Genomic DNA, 24075 nt, shown 5'->3' with positions numbered 1-24075 from the left:
GTCTGTATCTTGGGCTCATGTTTTGTTTCAGACAGCGATGATCTTTATTCTACTATTAACACCTCCTCTAGACCAATGCTTTGTTTCTTTACTGATACCATTCCCACTTTCTTTGCCTTTTGCTCCATCTTTGTAATTTAATCTCCCCCATCCTTTAACCTGTCCCTGACCCTCCCTTTTTGTTCCACTTGACCCCCCTCCCTTACCTTTTCAACAGCATAAAACCCATCACATTGCCACTTCTCTCCATTTCCAAAGAAGAGTCATACTGGACTCGAAATGTTAACTCTGTTTCTCTCTCCATAGATGCTGCCAGACCTGCTGAGTTTTTCCAGCATTTTCTATTTTCATTTCAGCTCCAGAGAAGGGCCTGGGATATTCTAGGTAGCAGATCCAAGCCCTTCTCCATTTAGCATGGTTAAGATATTTAGATTGAGATAGTTGATGAGTTGAGTATAAAATGCTTGAAAGCCGAATGGCCCCTGGGACTACCTCTAATGAACAGAAGAATGAGTCACATTCTGCACTGAGCTGCTTGAAAACCATTAAACCAGCCACAGGAAGAACCTGTGTGAAAGCTCAAACTGGCATTAATTAGAATGCTGAGTCATACAGGGAATGTTTGGGCCATTGGGATTCAGAGGGCGGAATCGTACCAGATTTGTACTAAGTGCATTAGCGGGTGGGAAAAAGGACGTTTTACCTACTGGCCGCAATGACAGGTTTTTGAGCCTTATCATCCTGTCTCATTAATCATGCGTTCCTGGGAAACGCGTCTTTTCGCTGGTGGGCTCTGATTCACCCGCCATGCCACTGCCTCGCCATTTCCTCATGCCAAGCACGCGCACCTCTCAGTGCTTCCAGGCCAGGATTGCTGCACAGAAGACATGGACCCAAAAGGCAAGAAGACTGCAGTCCCCCCGGTTCAGTAATGCATCCTTGGGATGCCTGCTGGACACTGTTAGAGCCACTGTGATGTCCTCTACCCCTGCTCTGGCCACAGGAGGCCCATCAGTGTCATCACTCCAGCTTGGGAGGCAGTGGCAGAGGTGGTCAGTGCCAATGCTGCACAGAAGAGGTTCACCATCCAAAAAGGGGATGCATGATCTCATCCATACCGCCAGGGTAAGACAACCATCTCATGACTCTAAACTCACACATTCACATGCCCATCACACATTCACTGACATCTCACTCACTGCCAGTTCAAGGGATATCACCACTCACTCTCTCTCACACACCCTCACATCTCCATCTGGCCTCATCTCCTCTGGAGGCTGCCTCCTCAGCCCTCACCATCTTGAGGCCACTTGCACAGATCAACTTGTGCCCACACACACCCTGGGATACCCACCTTCCCCAGTACAGCCCTCACCCTGCAGCCTCTTCCCTTGCCTGAGGCCACTTCTCCCCCTTCCCCAAACAAGCCCCAGCCCTGCAGCTATTGAAAAGCACCCCCTGCCTTACAGCTGGTCTTGTAGGTTTGGACCTGCCCTTTAGTCCCCCTAACAGTGATGTGGTGCTGCCTGTGAAACCTGGGGCTGAGACCCTGAGTGCTACCCAAAGCAGGACAGGCAAACAAACCTCGAAGTCCCGAGTAAAGGGCAGCTCACCCGGTGCACGTTGTGAAACACGTTGGTGTGAACTCACACCGCCGTGCCCAGATGATCCGACTTGGGACGATGATTTAGGCGAACTGGGCTTATAATGATATGCAGGTGTATTACAATGAAGTTCCTGACGTCTAGTGATGGGAAACATGGTCTGCTATTGAAGGGCAGAGCAGACGCTTGCAAACTGGTTTGACAACATCATTATACCGATTTTTGGCCTTCTCACCATATTGTCTGCTCTTGCCACCAAACCAAATACACCTACCGCCAACGTGCATGGAAAATTCTGCACAGAATATGAGAAAATAAAAGCTGCTGAACATTGATCTTCAGCCACGGGTCAATGCTGGGTGGGCGAGGGGTTATCCTAGGATCATTCTGGCCCAGTAATCTCTGAACTCAGATCCTCCCTGAGACCTGGGTGGGCACCAGCCCTGTGATCCACATCCATGGGAACCATGAGAGATTGGGTTAAATCCACTGGCAGCATTAAAGGTAACAATTAACCTTAGTCCCCCAGTTAAGAAAGACATTGAGCCAGGGCTCCTGCTCCTGATCACTGACCAGTGGCCAGAGCTGGAGTATGAATGGGCTTTGGGTGAGGGGAAAGTCGAAAATGGTGTTGGATGAGGCTTGGCATTGGATGGCAGTTTGAGGATTGGCATTAATTGTAAAGTATCTTGTTGATGCTTGCAGTCCCCCTGCCACACCCACCCCCGTGACATCATCCGAAGACATAACAACTTGAGTTTATATAGCACCTTTAACATAGTAAACCATCGCGTGTGTACATTGATAAAAGCCAACTATATCATTCCCTCCCTCAAACTGCAGGATACCAGTAGAATGTAAGACAGTCTCTTGTTATGCAAATCTCTCTTTCTGGTAATATCATGTTACTAGCTTTATAAGATACAGTATACTTTCTTTCCTCTTGGCTCTCAAAGTTTGCAATGTTACTTTCCATTGTGTGGCATCAGCTGGATCCTCATTACCAGCTAGAGTTGCTCAGTCAATCGTCTGTACTCCTCGGGGTCAGCTATTGAGAGAAGCTGAGTGACAGACATTCCGAAGGGAGAAAATTCCTCTTTGAAATTGTCACAGAATATAAATCTTCAGAGTGACTCGGAATCGAAACAAGGTGCACTGCATCTCTCAGGCAGTGATGATTTAAAATCACATTCTGGCTCATTTTGTTTTTTCTTAAATATGTTAAGGCTGCCCTATTTTTTTGTAAAAATAGGATGAGGGATTGAAAGAGCCTTTTTAAGATGAAGGCCAATCTCCATTATGATTAATGAAAATATTCTGACATTCAAAAATTTCCTTCCAGCTCCTTGCCTTTTCCATTCAGGCAGTGATTTCTGCTGCAATATGAAATAAAAACAGGACATGATGGAAATACTCAGCAGGGCAGGCTTTGATTAGGCACTTTTACAGCCTCCTGGACTCAACATCGAGTTTGACAATTTCAGACGGTAATTTCTGTCCCAATTTTGTTTCTTTTTACCTTGTAGGTTTTAGTTTTAGTCTAGCTTTTTTCTTGTTTCTGCTTCTGGATGGCTGCTGTCCATCATTCTGCCATTTGCACTTCCTCTCAACACACTGACCTGTCCCATTGCCACACTCTTTGGACCTTTTTTACCAGCTCTTCTGTCATTTACTCTCTCCTGTCTTCCACGCTATTACAGACCTTCCCTTTTGTTCTGTTTGTCACCCCTCCCCCTTTTCACTTGCTTAAAATTTGTTACATTTCTAATGTTCCCCAGTTCTGAAGGAAGGTTATTAACCTGAAACATCCCCACAGATGTTCCCTGACCTGCTGGGTATTTTCGGCATTTACTGTTTTTATTTCAGATTTCCAGCATCTGTAGGATTTTCTTTAAGTAATAGATTTCTGTTCTTTCTCTTCAAAATCTTTTGCTGGGTCACATGAGACTCTGGAGAGCAGGCCTATATACTGGAACTGAAGTAGCCATTCATCACTTCAACCTTGAAGGAACAGTGGCTCTTCCTGCAGCTTTTACTCCCAGTCTTTCGAACAAACATCTTTGGAAAACTTTGTTACCTTGCCTAGTGTTTAGACTTTTAATGTAATCACAACACCTTCCTTCCCTCTTCCATTACATAGAATCTCAGAAGGAGGCCATTCAGCCCATCTTGTTTTTGACAGCTCTCTCTAAGAATAAATCAGCTAGCCCAACCCTTTCCCCAGCCCTTTCCCCGCAGTCCTGAGATACTTTTCTTTTTAGATAAAGATCCAATTCCCTTTTTTAGCCACGATTGAAAATGCCTGTATCACACTCTCAGGCAGTGCATTCCAGATCCTAAACACTCACTAGGTAAAAATACTTTTCCTCATTTCTTAATTTGTACTTTTCCCATTCACCTCATATCGGTGTCCTCTGGTTATTGACCCCTCTTCGTTCCTGGGATGTGGGCATCACTGGCTGGGCCAGCATTTATTGTCCATCCTTAGTTGCCCTTGAGAAGGTGGTGGTGAGCTGCCTTCTTGAACTGCTGCAGTCCATGTGGTGTAGGTACACCCACAGTGCTGTTAGGGAGTTCCAGGATTTTGACCCAGCGACAGTGAGGGAACGGTGTTATATTTCCAAGTCAGGATGCTGAGTGACTTGGAGGGGAACTTCCAAGCGATGGTGTTCCCATCTATCTGCAGCCTTTGTCCTTCTGGGCGGTAGCAGTCATGGGTTTGGATGTGTTGTTGAAGGAGCCTTGGTGAGTTTCTGCAGTGCATCTTGTAGCTGGTATACTCTGCTGCTGCTGCGTCGGCGGTGGAGGGAGTGAATGTTGAAGGCAGTGGAAGGGGTGTCAATCAAGCGAGCTGTTTTGTTCTAAATGGTGTTGAGCTTCTTGAGTGTTGTGGGAGCTGCACTCATCCAGGTAAGTGGGGAGTATTCCATCACACTCCTGACTTGTGCCTTGTAGATGGTGGACAGGATTTGGGGAGTTTAAGCTTGTTATGGACAAAGAAATAGACAAGTTGTAAAAAAATGAACGGCATGACACTAGGACGTCCTGAGGAACAAAGGGACCTTGGCATGTGTGTCCATAGATTTCTGAAGGCAGAGGGGCATGTTAGTGGGGTGGTGAAAAAGGCATATGGGACACTTGCCTTTATCAACCGAGGCATAGATTACAAAAGTAGGGAGATCATGTTGGACGTCTTAGTGTCATGCTGTTCATTGAATACTTCCTTGTCAAAATACTCCTTCCAAAATGTATCACCACACCTTTTTCGGGGTTAAATTCCATCTACCACGTATCTGCCCATCTGACCATCCCATCTATAGCTTCCAGGTAGCCCAAGACACTCAACCTCACTGTTTAGAACCTAGGTGTGGCCATAGCTGGAGTACTGTGTGCAGTTCTGGTTGCCACACTATAGGAAGGATGTGATTGCACTGGACGGGGTGCAGAGGAGATTCACCAGGATGTTGTTTGGGATGAAACACTTAAGCTATGAAGAGAGGTTGGATAGACTTGGGTTGTTTTCGATGGAGCAGAGAAGACTGATCGAGGTGTACAAGATTACGAGGGGCATGGACAGGGTGGATCGGGAGCAGCTGTTCCCCTTAGAACAAACAACAAAGAAAAGTACAGCACAGGAACAGGCCCTTCAGCCCTCCAAGCCTGAGCTGATCATATTGCCCGTCAACTAAAATATTTTGCACTTCCGGGGTCTGTATCCCTCTATTCCCATCCTATTCATGTATTTGTCAAGCTGCCTCTTAAACACCACTATCGTACCTGCTTCCACCACCTCCTCTGGCAGCAAATTCCAGACACTCACTACCCTCTGCATAAAAAACTTGCCCTGCACATCTCCTCTAGAGTTTTCTCCTTTCACCTTAAATCTATGTCCCCTAGTATTTGACTCTTCCACTCTGAGACAAAGCTTCTGACTATCTACTCTGTCCATGCCACTCATAATTTTGTAAACTTCTATCAAGCCTCACCTCAATCTCCGTCGCTCTAGTGAGAACAATCCGAATTTCTCCAACCTCTCCTCATAGCTAATTACCTCCAGACCAGGCAGCATCCTGGTAAACCTCCTTTGCACCCTCTCCAATGCCTCCATATCCTTCTGGTAATGTGGCGACCAGAATTGCACGCAATATTCCAAGTGTGGCCTAACCAAGGTTCTATACAGCTGCAGCATGACTTCCCAGCTTTTATACTCAATACCTCTGCCAATGAAGGCAAGCATGCCATATGCCTTCCTGACTACCTTATCCACATGTGTTGCCACTTTCAGTGACTTGTGGACCTGTACACCCAGATCCCTCTGCCCACCGATGCACTTAAGGGTTCTACCATTTACTGTATAATTCCTCCCTGTATTGGACCTTCCAAAATGCATTAACTCGCATTTGTCCGGATTAAACTCCATCTGCCATTTCTCCGCCCAAGTCTCCAACCGATCTATATCTGTTGTATCCTTTGACAATCCTCTTCACTATCTGCAACTCCTCCAACCTTAGTGTCGTCTGCAAACTTACTAATTAGCCCAGTTACATTTTCCTCCAAATCATTTATGTATACTCCAAACAGCAAAGGTCCCAGCACTGATCCCTGCGGAACTCCACTAGTCACAGCTATCCATTCAGAAAAGCACCCTTCCACTGCTATCCTCTGTTTTCTATGACCAAGCCAATTCTGTATCCATCTTGTCAGTTCACCTCTGATCCCATGCAACTTTACCTTCTGTACCAGTCTGCCATGAGGGACCTTGTCAAAGGCCTTACTGAAATCCACGTATATAACATCCACTGCCCTTCCAGCGTCGATCATCTTTGTCACTTGCTTGAAAAACTTGATCAAGTTAGTGAGACACAACCTCCCCTTTACAAAACCATGCTGCCTCTCACTAATACGCCCATTTGCTTCCAAATGGTAGTAAATCCTGTCCCGAAGAATCTTCTCCAATAATTTCCCTACTACTGACGTAAGGCTTACTGGCCTGTAATTTCCTGGATTATCCCTTCTACCTTCTTAAACAATGGAACAACATTGGCCATTGTCCAGTCCTCTGGGACCTCACCTGTAGCCAGTGAGGATACAAAGATTTCTGTCAAGTCCCCAGCAATCTCCTCCCTTGCCTCCCTCGGTACTCTGGGGTAGATCCCATCTGGCCCTGGGGACTTATCCAGCTTAATATTCTTCAAGACGCCTAACACCTCTTTTTTGATCTCAACATGATCCAGGCTATCTACACACTCTTCCCTAGACAAATCGACTGCTAAGTCCTTCTCTTGGTGAATACTGATGAGAATTATTCATTTAGTATCTCTCCCATTTCTTCTGGCTCCACACACAGATTCCCACCTCTGTCCCTGAGTGGGCCTACCCTTTCCCTGGCTCCCCTCTTGCTTTTTACATATGTTAGTTGAAGGGTCAGTCACGAGAGGACATAAGTTCAAGGTGAGGGGCAGGAGGTTTAGGGGGGATGTGAGGAAAAACCTTTTAACCCACAGGGTGGTAACAGTCTGGAATGCACACCTCGGGAGGGTGGTGGAGGCGGGTTGCCTCACATCCTTTAAAAAGTACCTGGATGAGCACTTGGCACATCATAACATTCAAGGCTATGGGCCAAATGCTGGTAAATGGGATTAGGTAGGTAGGTAGGTCAGGTGTTTCTCATGTGTCGGTGCAGACCTGATGCATTTTGGAAGGTCCAATACAGGCAAGAATTATACAGTAAATGGCAGAACACTTAAGTGCATTGACAGGCAGAGGGATCTGGGTGTACAGGTCCACAGGTCACTGAAAGTGGCAACACAGGTGGATAAGGTAGTCAGGAAGGCATATGGCATGCTTGCCTTCATTGGCAGAGGTATTGAGTATAAAAGCTGGGAAGTCATGCTGCAGCTGTATAGAACCTTGGTTAGGCCACACTTGGAATATTGCGTGCAATTCTGGTCGCCACATTACCAGAAGGATATGGAGGCATTGGAGAGGGTGCAAAGGAGGTTTACCAGGATGCTGCCTGGTCTGGAGGTTATTAGCTATGAGGAGAGGTTGGAGAAACTCAGATTGTTCTCACTAGAGCGACGGAGATTGAGGGGCGACTTGATAGAAATTTACAAAATTATGAGTGGCATGGACAGAGTAGATAGTCAGAAGCTTTTTCCCAGGGTGGAAGAGTCAATTACTAGGGGACATAGATTTAAGGTGAAAGGAGAAAACTATAGAGGAGATGTGCAGGCCAAGTTTTTTACGCAGAGGGTAGTGAGTGTCTGGAATTTGCTGCCAGAGGAGGTGGTGGAAGCAGGTACGATAGTGGTGTTTAAGAGACAGCTTGACAAATACATGAATAGGATGGGAAAAGAGGGATACGGATCCCAGAAGTGCAAAATGTTTTAGTTGACGGGCAATATGATTGGCGCAGGCTTGGAGGGCTGAAGGGCCTGTTCCTGTGCTATACTTTTCCTTGTTCTTTGTTGTTTGTTCTTTGTTGTTTGTTCTGCACTGTGTGATTCCGTGATACTGTGATCCTGTGACTGTCTCCTGGTATAAAGAATCCAGGTAACTCTCCCCCTGCCTGATGTGTCGCAGTGTCTGCAGCTCAGCCTCCAGCTCAATGACTCTGAGCCGAAGTTCCTCAATCTGCAAACGCTCACTGCAGACATGTTTGCCCTGGATCACAATGTTATCCAGGAGCTTCCGCATGCTGCAGCCTTGACACATCACCTGCCCTGCCATCCTTAATGTGTTTTAAATAATTACCTAATTACATTAATCACTTATGTTGCTTTTTAACATACTTTATTAACTTTAACTACCAACTTGTGCACTATTTTAAAGGTTATGGACAGAAGAGAACTTACCCACTTACCAAATACTCACCAAACAGTTGGTTCCTTTCCCTGTAGTAGAGCGAGAACCAATTCATACAGGATGAGAAAGATAGAAAAAAAACCTCTTCCCCCCTTCACCGAACTTCCCCATCTACCAAACCCCAGGTCTGCACTCAGCTGCACTCTGCATCTGCTCCAGGTAGATTTATGAGGATGAGGTAAAGAAGGTTTTACTTTCTTGTTGGTTCCCTCACCACCTGCTGGAACCCAGACTAGCAGCTATATCCTTTAGGACTTGGCCAGCTCAGTCAGTAGTGACGCTACTGAGTCACTCTTGGTGATGGACATTGAAGTCCCCCACCCAGAGTACATTCGGTGCCCTTGTCACCCTCAGTGCTTCCTCCAAGTGGTGTTCAACATGGAGGAGTATTGATTCATAAGCTGAAGAATGGTAACTAGCAGGAGGTTTCCTTGCCCATGTCTGATCTTATGCCATGAGACTTCATGGGGTCTAGAGTCGACATTGAGGACTCCCAGGGCAACTTCCTCCCGACTGTATAATCACTGTGCCACCATCTCTACTGAGTCTGTCCTGTTGGTGGGACAGGACATACCCAGGGATGATGATGATGGGTCTGGGACATTATCTATAAGGTACGTTTCCATGAGGATGACTATATCAGGCTGTTGTTTGACTAGTCTGTGAGACAGCACTTTCAATTTTTGCAGAAGCCCCCAGATGTTAGTAAAGAGGACTTTGCAGGGTTGACAGGGCTGAGTTTCATTTTATTCATTCAGGGGATGTGGACATCACTGGCTAGGTCAGCGTTTATTGCCCAGCTCTAATTGCACTTTGCTGTTGTCATTTCTGGTGCCTAGGCCAATACCGGATGGTCCATCCGGTTTTATTATTCCTTGAAACTTTGCAGCAGTTTGTTACAAATAAGTGGCTAGGTCAATTCAGAGGGCATTTCAGAGTCAACCACATTGCTGTGGGTCTGGAGTCACATGTAGGCCAGACCAGGTATGGATGACAGATTTCCTTCCCTAAAGGACATTAGTGACCAAGGTGGGTTTTTACAACAATCAACATGGTTTCGTGGTCAACATTAGATTAGCTTTTAATTCCAGATTTATTAACTGAATTTAAATTCTACCAGCTGGCGTGGTGGGATTTGAACCCATGTCCCCAGAGTATTAGCTTTGGGCCTCTGCCAGTCTGAACAGTTTCTCCCTATTTACTCTGTCCAGACCCCTCATGATCTTGAATCCCTCTATCAAATTTCCTCTCAACCTTCTCCAAGAACAACAGCCCCAATTCTCCAAACTGTCTCTGTAGCTGAAGCCCTTCATCCATGGAACATACAAACATACGAATTAGGGGAAGGAACAGGCCCTCACCCCTCGAGCTGCTCTGCCATTCAATATGATCATGGCTGATCTGATTGTGGCCTCAACTCCACATTCCACCTACCCCCCAATAGCCTTTGACTCCCTAGAGTCTATCTACCTCTGCCTTAAAAATATTCATTAACCCAGCCTCCACCACTCTCTGGGGAAGAGAGTTCCAAAGATTTCCGACCCTCTGAGAGAAAAAATTGCTTCTCATCTCTGCCTTAAATGGGAGACCCCTTATTTTTAAACTGTGCCCCCTGATTCTAGTCTCTCCCACAAGGGGAAACATCCTCTCAGCATCCACCCTGTCAAGTCCCCACAGGATCTTATATGTTTCAATAAGATCATGTCTCATTCTTCTAAACTCCAATGGATACAGGCCCAACCTGTCCAACCTTTTCTCATAAGATAACAACCTCCCATCCCAGGTATCAGTTGAGTGAATTTTCCCTGAACTGCTTCTAGCGCATTAATATCCTTTCTTAAATAAGGAGACTAAAACTGTACACAGTACTGCAGATGTGGTCTCAACAACGCCCTGCACAACTGTAGCAAAACATCCCTACTTTTATATTCCATTCCCCTTGGAATAAAAGCAACATTCCATTTGCCTTCCTAATCACTTGCTGCATCTGCGAACTAACCTATTGTGATTCATGCACCAGATCCCACTGTACCACAAAGTTCTGCAATCTCTCTCCATTTAAATAATTTGCTGTTTTTCTATTCTTCCTGCCAAAGTGAACAAGTTCACATTTTCCCACATTATACTTCGTCTGCCAAATTTTTACCCACTCCCTTAACCTGCCTATGGCCCTTTGCAGACTCCGTATGTCCTCTTCACAACTTACTTTCCGACCTATCTTTATGTCATCAGATTTACCAACCATACATTCAGTCCCTCCAAAGTCATTGGGCAGGACTGTCTGTGCCGACTGGTGTCTGGCGTGCTTGGTGGCATGAGTGGACAATATGGTGAGAAGGCCAAAACTCAGTTTGTGTAATTGTGAAACCAGTTTGTGATCATCCGGTTAGCCCCATCGATGGCAGGTCGTGTTTCCCACCATCGGACATTGGAACCTCATTGTAATAAATCTACATATCATTATAAGGCCAGTCTGCTGGAATCATCTCCCCCTGCTGGATCGTCCGCCCACATCGGTGTGATTGCATGCCCACATGTTTCACAATAGCGCATAAAAGGTGTGCACTTGGTGGGCTGCACTTTGAGGGTGACTCGGAGGTGAATGCACAGTAACGTTTTGCAGCGATTACCTGGTTCACCTGTTGAACATCAAGGCTGAAGTGCGTTGGAGGCATGGGGGCAAGGGCTGCCCTGTGGTTGAGGCAACTTGGGGGTGGGGGCAAGGGCTGCCCTGTGGTTGAAGGTAGTGCACAATCATGTGCAGGATGGGGGGAGAGAAGCAGCCACACAATAGGAAAACCTTGTACAAAGTGACTATTCCTCCACAGCTGATACAGTTCAGACATAGTGTTGTGGTATCTTTGACAAACGAATCACAGGAGGCTGAGGTACAGGTCACGATCATTTATTTGAGCAGTTACAATGACAGAACCACCTTGAAGCAGCTTGAGGTAGCACTCTGCTAAATTACAAGTACTCAGCATATTTATACATTACTAGTCATGCATGAGGTCATTGCTTGAATTCCAATCATCAGCCTATAGGTTTACATTAAACAGATATCTCTGGTTCCAGGTACATACATCCCCTTTCACCCAGGCAGAGCCTTCTCCCCCTATCGAAGCTTGGACCATCTGTCCTTTCCTTATCTGCTGAAGATCACACTTAATCTGTCTTATTTCATCCTCCATCCCCACTCTGTCTGGCTCCCAAGGTCTTTCTGGTGCTGCAGACCCAAGGGTGTGCAAAGTTCATCTGGTAATTGTTACTTGATGGCAATGGCTGCCTGGAAATTCTAAGTAAGTTCCTTTTAATAAATTCTTACTGTGTTCCCCCTAACATACAGCCACATTGGCATACATGGAGTCCAGCCTCCAGCTTATCTGCCCACTCAAGCAACACAGAGGCATGTACAGTGCCACCACATGCTCCAGAGCTTTTCACCTCTTGGGCACAGACTGCAAACTCATGAGCATTTTAGTGGGCTGCAGAACAGTTGGACGACTGGGCATATTGTACTATTTCCTTGCTACAGCTGGCCATGGAGCAGTCCCTGCTGGAGGCACTCACAGCCCTTTGCAATGTCAGCATCCTGGTTTAGACCAGTCTCCCCCATGGTTCAAGCTAACAGGGCAGCCTTGCAGTGTGGGTTAGGAGAATGTCTGTGCCTGAGCTGAGAGCACAGCCTGCAGTCCAATAGGCAAAGCTGCTGCCAATCGGTCAGGTGGAATGGGGCAGAGGTGGGTGGGGTTTCGGGCAGCCATGCAGGACACTAAACTCTGGCCATCCAAGTGGTGGCCAGCACTCTCTGGGATGTGTTAAGGGGCCTTCAGACTTAACCAAGAGAGGTTTATAGTACCCATGCTAACCCACTCGTCCCTCTCTTTCACCCTGCAGGAGGAGTACATCAGGAGTATGGAGCCTCTTGAACTAGCTGTATGCCTCGTGCTGTACAGAGAGCAGAGATGACAGAGAAGAGAGAGATGGAGGCACCTGGCTGTGCAGAGGGAGGAGCAGCAGAGAGAAGGGGCACCTGGGGCATCCATACAGGCTGCTGAAGAGCCACAGCGAGCTGGCATTGGTGGTTCTAGAATTCTCTACCAAGGGAAACAATTTTATCCTGTCCACTCTATCCATTCCCCTCATAATTTTGTACACCTCAATCAAGTCACCCCTCAGCCTTCTTTGTTCTAAGGAAAATAACCCCAACCTATCCAATCTCTCCTCGTAGCTACACTTTTCTAACCCTGGCAACATTCTTGTAAACCTCCTCTGCACTCTCTCCAGAGCTATTACGTCCTTCCTGTAATGTGGTGACCAGAACTACACACAATACTCCAGTTGTGGCCTCACCAGTGTTTTATACGATTCCAACATTATATCCTTACTTTTATATTCCATACCTCTGCCAATGAAGGAGTGCATTCCATATGCCTTCTTTACAACCTTGTCTACTGGAACTGCTGCCTTCAGGGACCTGTGTATTTGTACGGCAAGATCTCTCACTTCATCTATCCCTCTTAGTATATTCCCATTTATTGTGTAATCCCTGTAACTGTTTGACCTCCCTAAATGTATGACCTCACACTTCTCTATGTTAAAATCCATCCACCAACCCATCTATATCATTTTGGAGATTATGGCTATCCTCTACACTATTCGGCCAATCTTTGGGTCATTTGCAAATTTCCCAATCGCGCCTCCCATGTTCACGTCCAAATCGTTAATATATAACACAAACAGCAAGGGTCCCAACACCGAGCCCTGTGGAACACTTGAGACAGCTTTCCATTCGCAAGGGCATCCATTGACTATTACCCTTTGTTTCCTGTTTCCTGTTTAGCTCAGGGCTAAATTAAAAAGCAGAACCACAAAGATAATAATCTCCAGATTTCTACCTGAGTCACATGTAAATTGGCATAGGGTAAATAAGATTAGAGAGGGAAATGTGTGGCTCAAAGATTAGTGTGGGAGAAATGGGTTCTGACTCATGGGGCACTGGCACCATTACTGGGGAAGGAGAGAGCTGTTCCATTGGGAGAGGTTTCATTTGAACCATGCTGGGACCAATGTCCTGGCGAATCATTTAAATAGGGCTGTAGACAGGACTTTAAACTAATTAGTGGCGGGGAAGGGTTCAACTGAAGGGAAGTTTGAAAAATCAAAAAGAAACGAGAGAGCAGGGGTGCAGGGTAGTGAAGAGGCGAATGATAATCAAAGTGCGACAGGAAGGGGCAGAAAATACCAGAAAAAGAGTGCAACAGAAATCAGAACCAGAATGAGTAATAATGGTAAAATGTCAAAGTTTAAGGCTCTTTATCTGAACGCTCGCAACATTTGTAACAAGATAGATGAGCTGACAGCACAAATAGAAATAATTGAAAATGACTTGATAGCTATTACAGAGACACGGTTGCAGGATGACCAAGGCGGGGAGCTCAGTATTCAAGGATATTCGACATTCCAGAAAAATAGGCAAAAAGGAAAAGGAGGTGGGGTGGTATCTTGGAAGGATCATCAAATGAAGCCATAAGGGCAGAAGTAAAAAACACAAAAGGGGCAAACATGCTGTTGGGTGTGTACTATAGGCTCCCAAACAGTCAGGGAGAGATAGAGGATCAAATATGCAATCAAATTTCAGAGGAGTGTAAGAATGATAGGGCAGTAATAGTAGGAAATTTTAACTACCCAAACGTTAACTGGGATAATTTTAGTGTGCAAGGTAAGGAGGGAACAAAATTCTTAAGTTAATAAAGGAAGGTATCAGTGCGATGGTGAGTAGTGATAAAGGTGAATAGATCGTGATGTGGAATCGGTTTGGATGGAAGTAAGGAACAGCAAGGAGAAGATGTCATGGGTGAGAGTTGTCTATAGGCCCCCGAAGAGTTGCCTCAATGTAGGACAAAGCATAAATCAGGAAATTATGGAGGTGTAAAAGAAGAGCGATACAATAGTCATGGGTGATTTTAATCTGCATATTGACTAGACCAATCAGATTGGCAGGAGTAACATGGAAGACGAATTTATAGAGTGCATCAGGGATTGTTTCTTTGAGTGATACATTGCAGAACCTACCCGAGAACAGGCTATTTTAGATCTAGTAACGTGTAATGAGGTGGGATTAATAAGAGATATCATAGTTAAGGATCCTCTATGGGGAAGCAATCACAACATGGTAGAATTTCAAATTCAGTTTTTGAGGGCGAGCAACTTGGGTCTCAAACCAGTGTCCTCAGCTTAAATAAGGACAATTACAGAGGTATGAAGAAAGAGTTGTCTAAAGCAGGCTAGGAAACAGACTAAGGGGAAGGTCAGTGGATGAGCAGTGGCAGACATTTAAGCAGATATTTCATAATGCTCGTCAAAAATTTATCCCGGTCAAAAAGAAGGACTTGATGAGAAGGATGAACTACCCGTGGTTAACGAAGATGACCAAGGAGAGCATCCAATCAAAAACTAAGACATACAAAGTGGCAAAAACTAGTGGTAGGCCAGAGGATTGGGAATTTTTTAGGAACCAGCAGCGGATGACTAAAAAACTAGTAAGGTGGGAGAAAATTGATTATGAAAGTAAATTGGAAAGAAATAGGGCAGATTTAAATTAAATTGGCAGGGGGATGGGATCCTGAAAAGTAGTTCAGAGGGAGAGAAACTGAGATGGAATTAGAAATTAAAACACTAGTGAGTGAGTATGGAAGGCAGAGGAAACATAGGCTAGAAAAGAAAGAGTGAATGGAATATATTTTAATGTAAGGAGCCTGAGGAATAAGACAGATGAGCTGAGGGCATAGATAGGCATGTGAGAGTATCATATCATAGGTATGACCGAGACTTGGCTAAAAGAAGGGCAGGATTGGCAGCTCAACATTCCTGGTTATAGGGTATTTAAGCGAGATAGAGAGCGGAATAGAAGAGGAGGGGGTGTCACAATATTGATCAAGGAATCAATTATAGCAGTGAGGATGGATGATACCTTGGAAGGATCATCAAATGAAGCCATATGGGCAGAAGTAAAAAACACAAAAGGGGCAAACATGCTGTTGGGTGTGTACCAAAGGCTCCCAAACAGTCAGGGAGAGATAGAGGATCAAATATGCAATCAAATTTCAGAGGAGTGTAAGAATGATAGGGCAGTAATAGTAGGAAATTTTAACTACCCAAACATTAACTGGGATAGTTTTAGTGTGCAAGGTAAGGAGGGAGCAAAATTCTTAAGTTGCATCCAGGTGAACTTTTCTGGCAAGTACATAAAAAGCCCAACAAGGGAAGGGACAGTCCTAGAACTAATATTCTAAAATTAATCCAGGCAGGTGGAAGGCATATCAATATGGGAGCATTTTGAAGATAGTGACCATAACTCAGTTATTAGGATAGTTACAGAAAAGGTTAAGGTTGGGCCAGGAATAAAATTTCTAAACTGGGGAAAGGCTAATTTCACTAAACTGAGGTGTGATTTGGCCCAAGTGGACTGGGAGCAGCTACTTAGATAAAACTGTGTCAGAGCAGTGGGAGGCATTCAAGGAGGAAATAACGAGAGTACAGGGTAAATATGTTCCCGTAAAGACAAAGGTGGGGGGACCAAGTCTGGAGATCCCTGGATGTCAAGGAACATAAATGTTAGGATTAAGAAAAAAAGAGAAGATTATGGCAGATACCGAGGGCTCAATATGACAGAGTCCCTAGAGGAGAATAAAAAGTGCAGGGGGGAACTTAAAAAGGAAATTAGGAAAGTTAAGAGAGTGAATGAGAAAGCAATGGTGGGTAGAATAAAGGAAAACCCAAAGGGGCTTTTAAAATATGTAAACAGCAAGAGAATAACTCAGGAAACAGTAGGACCAATTAGGGAGAATAGAGGTCATCTGTGTGTGGACCTGGAAGACATTGGTGTAGTCCTCAATGAATACTTTGTGTCGGTCTTCACAATGGAAAAGGACGATGCAGATATAGACATCAGGGTGGAGGACTGTAAAGTATAAGAGGAAATTAACATAGAGAGAGAGGAGGTACTAGTGGGTTTAATGGCCTTAAAAGTGGATAAATCCGCAGGCCCGGATGTGATGTAACCCAGGCTGTTGAGGGAGGCAAGGGAAGAGATATCAGGGGCCTTGGCAGTAATTTTCAAATACTCTCTGACCACAGTTGAGGTGCCAGAGGACTGGAGGACTGCTAACATTGTCCTATTATTAAAAAAGGGAGGAAGGGATAGACCAGGAAATTACAGTCCAGTCAGTCTAACCTCAGTGGTGGGGAAGTTACTAGAAAGTATTTTGAGAGACAGAATATATCTGCACTTGTAGGGACACAGATTAATCAGGGATAGTCAGCATGGATTTGTTAAGGGAAGGTCGTGTTTGACAAATTTGATTGAATTTTTTGAGGATGTAACTAGGAGTGTTGATGTGAGTAATGCATTTGATGTGGTCTACGTGGATTTTAGCAAGGCTTTTGATAAGGTGCCTCATGGCAGACTGGTCAAGAAAGTAAGAGTCCATGGGATCCAAGGCAAAGTGACACGTTGGATCCAAAATTGGCTGAGAGGCAGGAAGCTGAGGGTGATGGTAGAGGGATGTTTCTGTGACTGGAAGTCTGTTCCCAGTGGGGTTCCACAGGGCTCAGTGCTGGGGCCCTTGCTGTTTGTGGTGTACATAAATGATTTGGACATAAATTTAGGGGGTATGATCAAGAAGTTTGCAGATGACACAAAAATTGCTAGAGTGGTAAATAGTGAGGAGGATAGCTGTAAACTGCAGGAGGATATCAATGGACTGGTCAGGTGGGCAGACCAGTGGCAAATGGAATTCAACCCTGAAAAGTGTGAGGTAATGCACTTGGGGAGGCCTAACAAGGCAAAGGATTACACTATAAATGGTAGGACCCTGGAAAGTGCTGAAGATCAGATGGACATTGACATGCACTGGCACAGATCCCTGAAGGTAGCAAGGCAAGTAGATAAGGTGGTTAAGAAGGCATATGGGATACCTGCTTGTATTAGCCAAGACTTAGAATACAAGGGCAAGGAGGTTATGCTGGAACAGTATAAAATGCTGGTTAGGCCACAACTGGAGTACCGTGTGCAGTTCTGGTCACCACATTATAGGAAGGATGTGATTGCACTGGAGAGGGTGCAGAGGAGATTTACCAGGATGCTGCCTGGGTGGAGGGTCTGAGCTGTGAGGAAAGATTGGATAGGCTGGGGTTATTTTCCTTGGAGCAGCGAAGTTTGAGAGGGGACCTGATAGAGGTGTATAAGATTATGAGGGGCATAGATAGGATGGATAGGAAGGCACTTTTTCCATTGGTAGAGAGGTCAATCACCAGTCATAAATTTAGGGTAAGAGGTAGGAGGCTAAGAGGAGAGTTGAGGAGAAATATTTTCACCCAGAGGGTGGTGGGAGTCTGGAACTCACTGCCTGAAAGTGTGGTTGAGTCAGAAATTCTCATAACATTTTAAAAGTATTTAGATATTCACTCGCTTTGCCATAGCCTCCAGGGCAATGAGCGAAGCGCTGGAAAATGGGATTAGTGTAGTCAGATCTTGTTGGCCGGTGTGGACACAGTGGACTGAATGACCTCCTTCTGTACTATAAACGTCTATGAGTCTATAAATATAAAAATGAACAGCAAGAGCTTCTACGGGTATATAAAAAGAAAGAAAATCGCTAAAGTGAGCATCAGATCCTTGGGGATGTGACTGGAGAATTGATATAGAGGAACAGGGAAATGGCAGATAATTTAATCCAATATCGATCTTCATGGTGGAGGGCACTTTAATCATCCCAACGATATCAGATAAGCAAGGAGCTAATGGGAGGAAAGATCTTGTAACAGTCTCTATCACGAGGGACAAAGTATTTGACAAACTAATGGGACTAAAGGCAGACAAGTCTCCAGGACCTGATGGCCTGCATCTAAGGGTTTAAAGGAAGTGGCTGCAGAGATAGTGAAGGCATTGGTCGAAATATTCCAGAACTCACTGGATTCCGGGAAGGTCCCAGCAGATTGGAAAACCACTAATATGACACCCCTGTTCAAGAAGGGAGGGAGACAAAAAGCAGGAAACTATAGGCCAGTCAGCCTAACATCTGCAGTTGGGAAAATGCTCAAGTCCATTATTAAGAAAAAAATAGCAGGACATTTAGAAAAGCTTAACACAATCAAACAGAGTCAACGTGGTTTTGTGAAAGGGAAATCATGTTTGACAAATTTGCTCAAGTTCTTTGAGGATATAATAAGGAGAGTTGATAAAAGGAAACTGGTAGATGTGTATTTGGATTTCCAGAAGGCATTCGATAAGGTGCCACACAAAAGTTTATTGCACAAGAAAGGAGCTCAACGGTATTGGGGTAATGTATTAACATAGATTGAGGATTTGTTAACACAAAGAAGACAGAGAGTCGGGATAATGGGTCTTTTTCAGGTTGCAAAGATGTAACTAGTGTAGTGCCACAAGGATCAATCCTAGGGCCTCAATTATTTACTATCTATATTAATGACCTGGAGGGAGGGAGCAGACTGTAATGTATCCATATTTGCTGATGATACATCATAAGGTGGGAGGGCATGTTGTGATGAGGACATAAGAAGTCTGCAAGGGGACATAGACAGGTTGACTGAGTGGGCAAAAACTTGGCAGATAGAGTTTAATGTAGGAAAGTGTGAGGTCATGCACTTTGGTAGGAAGAATCAAAAGGCAGACTATTATTTAAATGGAGAGAGACTCCAAAAAGATGCAGCACAGAGGGATCTGGGTGTTCTTGTGCATGGAACACAAAAAGTTAGCATGCAGGTGCAGCAAGTAGTTAAGAAGGGAAATGGAATTTTGGCCTGTATTGCTAGGGGGTTGGAGTTTAAAAATTGGGAAATCTTGTTACAACTGTACAGGATGTTGGTGAGGCTGCATCTGGAGTGCTGAGTACAGTTTCAGTCCCCGGTATTTAAGAAAGGATATACTGGCATTGGGGGCAGTTCAAAAGAGATTCACTAGGCTGATTCCTGGGATGAAGGGGTTGACTTATCAAGAATGGCTAAACAGGTTAGGCCTTTTTTCATTAGAGTTTAGAAGAAGGAGGGGTGACCTTATTGAAACATACAAGATTCTGAGGGGGCTTGACAGGGTAGACATTAAGAAGATGTTTCCACTAGTTGGGGAATCTCGAACTAGGGGACATAGTTACAGAATAAGGGGACACTCATTTAAAACTGAGATGCAAAGGAATTTCTTCTCTCGGAAGGTAGTGAATGTCTGGAATTCTCTACCCCAGAGAGTTGTGGAGGGTAGATCACTGAAAGTATTTAAAGAAGAGGTAGATAGATTTTTCAAATATCAGGGAGTTGAGGGCTATGAGGAGCTGGCACGAAAGAGGAGTTCAGGCCTGGGGCAGGTCAGCCATGATCTTATTGAATGGTGGGGCAGGCTTGAGGGGCCGAATGTTCTGCTCCTGCTCCTATTTCTTATGTTCTTATATCCGGGACAGCACTGTGAGTGTTTACAGTTAATGTACCTGGGATGGTATTGTGAGGGTTAACAGTGACTGTCTCCGGGACAGTACTGAGGGAGTTAACAGCGACTGTATCTGGGACATTATTGAGAATGTTAACAGCAGCTGTGTCCAGGACAGTAGAGAGAGGGTTAAGGGTGATTATATCTGGGATGGCACTGAGAGGGTTAACTGTGACTGAACCCGGGACCAAAATGAGAGTGTTAACAATGACTGTGTCCGGGACAGTATTGAGAGGGTTAAAGGTGACTGTGTCCAGGACAGCACTGAAAGGGTTAACAGTGACTGTATCTGGGTCAGTATTGATAGAGTTAACAGTGATTGTATCTGGGACAGTATTGATAGAGTTAACAGTGATTGTATCTGGGACAGTATTGATAGAGTTAACAGTGACTGTATCTGGGACAGTAGTGAGAGAGTTAACAGTGAGTACATCCGGGACGGCACTGAGAGGGTTAACCTTGACTGCATCTGGGACCAAACCGAGAGGGTTAACAGTGTGTCCAGCTCAGCACTGAGAGGGTTAACACTGACTGTATCCAGGACAGCACTGAGAGGGTTAACAATGAATGTGCTCAGGATAGCGCTGAGAGGGCTAACAGCAGCTGTATCTGGGTTGGTATTGGTAGGGTTAACAGTGACTATGTCTGGGTCAGTATTGAGAAGGTTAACAGTGACTGTATCTGGGACAGAATTGAGAAGGTTAACAGTGACTGTATCTGGGACAGAATTGAGAGGATTAACAGTAGCTATGTTTGGGATAGCACTGAGAGGGTTAACAGTGACTATGTTCAGAACAAAACTGAGTAAGATTTTTTTCTTTTTATTCTTTCATAGGTTGTGCACAAGGCCACTTTTTGCTGTGCAAACCCAGTTGCCCTGAACTGAATGGTTTGCCACACTATTTCAGAGGGCTTTTAAGAACCACATTGCTATGGGTCTGGAGTCACATGCAGGCCAGACCAGCTCAGGATGGCAGATTTCCTTCCCTAAAGGACGTAAGTGAACCAAATGGGTTTTTACGACAGTCGGCAATTGTTCTATGGTCACCATTACTGAGATTGGCTTTTCAATTGCAGCTGATGAATCATGTTGAACACGACTTGGAGGAAGCACTGAGGGTGGCAAGGGCGCAGAATGTACTTTGGGTGGGGGATTTCAATGTCCATCATCAAGAGTGACTCGGTAGCACCAGTACTGACCAAGCTGGCCAAGTCCTAAAGGACATAGCTGCTAGACTGGGTCTGCGGCAGGTGGTGAGGGAACCAACAAGAGATAAAAACCTAACAAAAACAGAATTACCTGGAAAAACTCAGCAGGTCTGGCAACATCGGCGGAGAAGAAAAGAGTTGACGTTTCGAGTCCTCATGACCCTTCAACAGAACTGAGTGAATATTAAGAGAGGGGAGGCTCAGAAGGTCATGTTCTGTTGAAGGGTCATGAGGACTCGAAACGTCAACTCTTTTCTTCTCCGCCGATGCTGCCAGACCTGCTGAGTTTTTCCAGGTAATTCGGTTTTGTTTTGGATTTCCAACATCCGCAGTTTTTTGTTTTTATCTCTTTGAGATAAAAACATACTTGACCTTATACTCACCAACCTGCCTGCCGCAGATACATCTGTCCATGACAATATCATTAGGAGTGACCCGTTGCAGAGACGAAGTCCTGCCTTCACATTGAGGATATCCTCCATCGTGTAGTGTGGCACTACCACCGTGCTAAATGGGATAGATTTCGAACGGATCTAGGTTCAAGACTGGGCATCTATGAGGCGCTGTGAGCCATCAGCAGCAGCAGAATTGTACTTGAACACAATCTGTAACCTCATAGCCTGGCATAACCCCCACTCTACCATTACCATTAAGCCAAGGGATCAACCCTGGTTCAATGCAGAGTGCAGGACAGCATGCCAGGAGCAGCACCAGGCATACCTAAAAATGAGTTGTCAACCTGGTGAAGCTATAACACAGGACTACTTGTGTGCCAAACAGCATAAGTAGCAAGTGATAGAAAGAGCTAAGTGATCACAGAACCAATGGATCGGATCTAAGCTCTGCAGTCCTGCCACATCCAGTTGTGAATGGTGGTGGACAATTGAACAACTCACTAGAGGAGGAGGTTGCACAAATATTCCCATCCTCAAAGATGGGGGAGCCTAGTATAGCAATGCAAAACATAAGGCTGAAGCATTCACAACAATCTTCAGCCAGAAGGGCCTAGTGGATTATCCATCTTGGCCTCCTCTGGAGGTTCCCAGCATCACAGATACTGCTTTGGGCTGCGGTAGAGTGCTTAAGTCGGACTTTGGTGACTGAGGGAGTTTGGTGAGGTGGGAATGAGGTGATCCTTTGAATACTGTGAGTACGGTCAGGTAAGTATTTACTACTTTTATCGCTTATGGTTTTTAAGGTTTATTTTGTGGTTCTTCTTTTGTAAGGGCTATATTCTGTAACAACGAGGAGCAGGGAAGAAGGGACTGAGAGTAATTGATATTATTTGATATTAAGTATCTTCCAAAAGGTTTAATTTAATTTAAAGGGGTAAGTCATGGCAGGAGAGCTCAACGCCGTGGCCTACTCCTCCTGCTCTACGTGGGAAGCTGGGAACATTTCCAGTGCTCGGGGCCAGCATGTGTGCAGGAAGTGTCTCCAGCTGCAGCTCCTGGAAGCCCGGGATTTGGAGCTGGAGCAGCGGCTGGGGTCACTGTGGAGCATCCACGAGGCGGAGAGTATTGTGGATAGCATGTATAGAGAGGTGGTCATATTGCAGGCTAAGAGTCCATAGGCAAGAAGGGGATGGGTGACCAACAGACAGAGCAAGAGGACTAGGCAGGCAGAGCAGGAATCTCCTGTGGCTATTCCCCTGCCACTACTACTTTGGACACTGTTGAGGGGAATGACCTCTCAGGGGAAAGCAGCAACAGCCACATTCATTGTACCACAGTTGGCTCTGCTGCAAGGGAGGAGTAAAAAGTGTGGGAATGCAATAGTTAAAGGGGATGCAATTGAAAGGGGAATAGATAGGTGTTTCTGTGGCCGCAAATGAGACTCCAGGATGGTATGTTGCCTCCCTGGTGCTAGGGTCAAGGATGTCTCAGAGTGGCTAGAGATCATTCTGAAGGGGGAGGGTGAACAGCCAGTGGTTGTGGTACACATTGGTATGAACGACATAGGTAAAAAAAGGGATGAGGCCTTAAAAGCAGAATATAGGGAGTTAGGAAGTAAGTTGAAAAGTAGGATCTCAAAGGTAGTGATCTCAGGATTACGACCTGTGCCACATGCTAGTCAGAGTAGAAATGGCAGGATATATTGGATGAATACGTGGCTGAAGAGACGGTTAGAAGGGGAGGATTTCAGATTCCTGGGACATTGGTTCCAGGCGGAGGTGGGACCAGTACAAACTGGGTGGGTTACACCTGGGCAGGACCAGGATTGATGTCTGAGGGGGAATATTTGCTAGAGTGGTTGGGGAGGGTTTAAACTAAAATGGCAGGGGGATGGGAACGTTTGCAAGGAGTCAGAGGAGGGGGAATCAAGGACAAGAGCAAAAGATGGAAAGGAGGATAAGAAAAGTGATAGGCAGAGAAATCAAGGGCAAGAATCAAACAGGGCCTCAGTGAAAAATAGTGGGACCGGGACAAGTAATGTTAAAAAGACAAGCCTTAAGGCTTTGTGCCTTAACGCGAGGAACATTCACAATAAAATGGATGAATCAACTATGCAAATAGATGTAAACAGGTATGATATAGTCGGGATTACGGAGACATGGCTGCAGGGTGAACAGGGATGGGAACTGAACATCCAGGGGTATTCAGTATTTAGGAAGGACAGACAAAAAGGAAAAGGTGGTGGATTTGCATTGCTGGTTAAGGAGGAAATTAACGCAACAGTGAGGAAAGATATTAGCTCCAATGATGTGGGATCTGTATGGGTAGAGCTGAGAAACTCAAAAGGGCAAAAAAACATTAGTGGGGGTTGTATATGGAGCCTCAAATGGTAGCGGTGATGTTGGGAATGGCATTAAACAGGAAAGTAGAGACGCATGTAATAAAGGAACATCTGTAATTATGGGTGACTTTAATCTGCATATAGATTGGGCAAATCAAA

The sequence above is a fragment of the Carcharodon carcharias genome, chromosome 7, assembly GCF_017639515.1.
Source record: "Carcharodon carcharias isolate sCarCar2 chromosome 7, sCarCar2.pri, whole genome shotgun sequence".
Lineage (NCBI taxonomy): Eukaryota > Metazoa > Chordata > Chondrichthyes > Lamniformes > Lamnidae > Carcharodon > Carcharodon carcharias.
This window is presented reverse-complemented; position numbering follows the sequence as displayed.